Source organism: Tachypleus tridentatus, chromosome 7, assembly GCF_004210375.1.
Source record: "Tachypleus tridentatus isolate NWPU-2018 chromosome 7, ASM421037v1, whole genome shotgun sequence".
NCBI lineage: Eukaryota > Metazoa > Arthropoda > Merostomata > Xiphosura > Limulidae > Tachypleus > Tachypleus tridentatus.
Window position 1 is genome coordinate 20,508,701 of NC_134831.1, and position 4,063 is coordinate 20,512,763.

Genomic DNA, 4,063 nt, shown 5'->3' on the forward strand with positions numbered 1-4,063 from the left:
CTTTGTGGTATTAGTTTAAATAACTTTATGTTGTTGTTTTGAATTAAGCACAAAGCTGCACAATGGGCTATCTGTGCTCTGCCCACCACGGGTATAGAAACCGGTTTTTTAGCGGTGTAAGTTCGCAGACATACCGCTGAGCCACTGGGGGCGTAAGTTTATGATTGTGTCCATATTTTATATCATACGTAACTACAAGCGCTTACAAAACCGAACAAAGAAGTATCAGAAATCAGCTTTATATGTATTACACCCTTAACTTATTTGTAGCTATTCGTTAATCAGGATAACTCGATGACGTATACAAAAATGATCTAAGTGTTGGACTATGTATATGACGTACAAAAGTTTGAAAATTTTGCAACCGCTGTAAGCCTTATGGCTTATAATGCTCAAAATCGATGTTCATCCCATACCAGAAACTCTTCCTTGATGGTTAATTCTTCTATATATATGTTTATTGAATACGCTTACAGTTTGCATGAAAAACAATTGTTCTTTTACATATTTTGTGCGGATTTACAACGCTAAAATCAGGGGTTCGATTCCCCTCGGTGGGCTCAGCTGATAGCCCGATGCGGCTTTGCTAGAAGAAAAAAACACACACACATATTTTGTGAATCACTAATAAGATGTATATATAATCACTGATATTCCAACTGGGCGGGAAAGATATTCTGCGGTGTAACTTTAGGTTTATTAACTAACGAAGTCTAGTCTACATTCTGTAATATTAAGAACCAGCTAAATTAAAAACTTTATATCTACCCACAATTTCTGTCATTTCTTCAGCGGTTAAGAAATTCCTTATTTACCAAGACTTATCAATATGGTCTTTTTATGCTCCAGATAAACAAGAGCTATGGTACGTGAAATTATTTTAGGTAGGATTAGAGTAAATAAGCCTATGATACTCCCCTTTTTTTTAGCTGTTTTATTAACTGTTGAGACTTGAAAATTAGTTGTCTTGGGATTTTAATGTTTTGTAGTGTCATCAATAACAATTTCACTAGCTATACATTTTTATACAGGGGTATTACAGCTTGAACAGTTTGTTGTCTTGGCAGTGTTCATAAACACAGTGACTCAAATGAATTATCACTAAATATACGTTTATCTCTAATCTTTTTCTATGTGGCTTTTAAAACAGAAACAGTGAGTTTTATCTTACTGTTTTGTGGTTTACATTTACACAATTAACTGTACCACTAGTTTAAGTTTGTCTGTATATGTTTTTAGGTTTTGGTCTACAACGAGTTAATCTGGAACTTTTGATATATTGCAATGTTTCCGGCTTTCTCCGGATTTCAACTTTCTTTTCGAAAATTGTGTGGCAGTATGGGATATTATCTTTGATAAAATGCTGTGAAGAATCCTTGCAGTTATAACATATCAGGAACAATTAATGGGTTTTACTTGATTGCAAAATATGCACAAATTTATCTTCGACAAGCTTGATCGGACTTTTCGAGAACAATATTGAACTGAGTTGCCATCTTCACGACTTGTACGAATCATTTGATAAACAATGGAATATCAGGTAATTATAATAGAATGATTATATTGATGAGCTTTAATTATATACAAGTAAGATACATAGTTAGAGAGAAATGTGTGTGTAATACGCAATAGTATAAAAGGGAATTGGAGATTAAGACAATACTCCTACACGTACACATACGTATCTCGTAGTGATTGATCTATTACTAGAATATTAATTGACTATATCACTTATAGTGTGGTTAAAGCATTTTTTGTGAATGTAGAAAATATACGCGGATTTTGCAGTTTTAGCTATAACTCATTAGAAAATTATAATAAGAAGACCTGCAATGGTTACTTATGTTAGTTACATTTATACCACCAGGACCAAACATTTGAAGAAATGTTCTACAAATCCCAGGAGAACTATAGAGGACAAAATACATATAACTAACTCATTGTTCAAGATACCTTTGTATATTAATTGAAATTATAGATTTTATTTCTATTATTTTTCAAAATTTAAAGGAATTAATAAGTTTTTTAATTCATAGATATATATGTTAAATTAAGCTCTTAAGATATTTTAAATAACATTATTGACAACGAATTTAACTTAAAATAAAGGATGGATAGAGTTAATGTGATATTTACGAATATCCATCTAGTTGCGATTTTGACATACAAAAGAATACACTTCTCAAATGTTACAAAAATCAAATCTTTTAGACGTGACATTTACAATCTTGACATTTTTCTAGTCATTTTAATGACATATAGAATATTAAAGGTTTTATGGCCAATTGAAATGTGTCAATTTTTCATTGACCTTCTTTTCAAAAACGTGCAATATTTAGGAAAGTCAGAATAGGGATTTGTAACTTGAGGAAATAATGTGAACAATGTGTCTCACAATAGTTGTTACTTTTCGCAATTGAATTTTTACTTTAATCTCCCGGTCCATTTTGTGTATTATTCATGGTCGCAGTTTCACTTTAGAAATTAAAAAGCTGTACATATAGATGGTCACGTGTATTTCTTCAAGTTATACTGACATGCGTATACTTTTAACACCAGTGTATGACGTGTCATAAATTATGCTATACTAAGTATTTTTGATATTTCTTATAGTTGTTATATTTTTCGTTCCTTTTCGTAAACCCGTTGACAACAGTAAGGCCAGTCCCTGTTTATATGCAACTCGCCAGGCGTTTTTCTCATAGTGATATTTTGGAAATTTTGCAAGGTATGAGAGACGTCAACTGACAATTATGAGTTGATTATATACCACCCTTTTCCGTGCTGATATAGTTTGCGTCGAAATAGTTCTATGATCCTCTTCTACTGTGACGGATGTTTTTTGTAGTAAAAACTAAAGCTACACAAAAGCCAATCTAGGCTCGGCTTATAACGTATATCGATAGCCGATTTCCAGCTTTCTCCGACCGGAGACACAGCGCTGTACCACAAGGAGATCGGGGGTATTCACTGTGACGATGCTGAACTCTGAATGTTTGTCACTGCTTCATAGTCATTGTGATACTAAATATTTTCTAACTAAGTATGTTGGTACAAAATGTCTTTCGTCTAGAATCGTCATCTTCTGCATACAAGGTTTTTTCTACTCTTTATAGTCAGGTTCACGTATGGCTTATCTATCTACAGTATGTATAAAACCTTAATAAAACAGTTTTGGCTGTAATTCGATACTTACCAATAGTCATCTTTCAGAATGCCAATCTGATGCTCGAATCTAAGCTTGGTGGTGTCTTTTAAGCAAAAGCTTAATGATGTTTGTTGTAAGAGATAGCCTGGACGTTTGTGGAACGTTTATGTAACATGGCTGAACTCGATCATGCAGTGGTGAAAAAAGCAAAAATACTGAGATCCAGTTCCTAGCGTCGTGTCCAAAAGATTTGAAACACTATACATAAAAAACGATACGCAATAACAATACAAGTTGCAACAAAAAGCTAATAATTTGCTAAGTAGTAAATTAATGGTGAAATTGTGCGTTTTGTGATATTGTCCAGATTTTAAAAGAACACAGACATTTTGATGTATTCCGTAATCTAAGAATATTGAATAATAAAGTACAGAAATCATATAGTATTATCAACTATTACCGTGGTTTGTGATAATTAGAAACAATTTTCTTTAACAGCGAAAAATTAAAACGATTCTCTGGGAAAAATAACGCATTTCAGTCTTTATTTAAATGAAACGCTTAATATGGTTTTTGATATGTAAAGCCACCAGTGAGGTTCGAACTCACGACCCCTGGTTTACAAGACCAGTGCTCTACCACTGAGCTACGGTGGCTTACAAAACAAAAATTACGTAAAGCATAGTTCAATCATCTTAAGATGCTTGAAACCACATAACATAAGAATAGGACAGAAAACATCATAAAGTTAAAACTTTGCTTAGAAACTGTGATTTACCACTTTTTGTTAAATCTGAAACTAAACAGAACAGACAATGATGTAAGCAGTTATGAATCTCAAATTCTAATAGGAGATTAATCAAACAGGACTCACGTTATAATAATCAATTTTAGCACACTTTGGATCTTCTTTCT

At 32.7% G+C, this 4,063-nt stretch overlaps 1 non-coding gene across 1 annotated transcript; it reads right to left on the reverse strand.

Annotated features, from left to right (window-relative positions):
- Positions 1–3,732: 3,732 nt before the first annotated feature.
- Positions 3,733–3,804, reverse strand: TRNAT-UGU (transfer RNA threonine (anticodon UGU)). The gene has a single exon. It is a non-coding gene; the product is annotated as a tRNA-Thr (tRNA).
- Between the last annotated feature and the right edge of the window lie 259 nt (positions 3,805–4,063).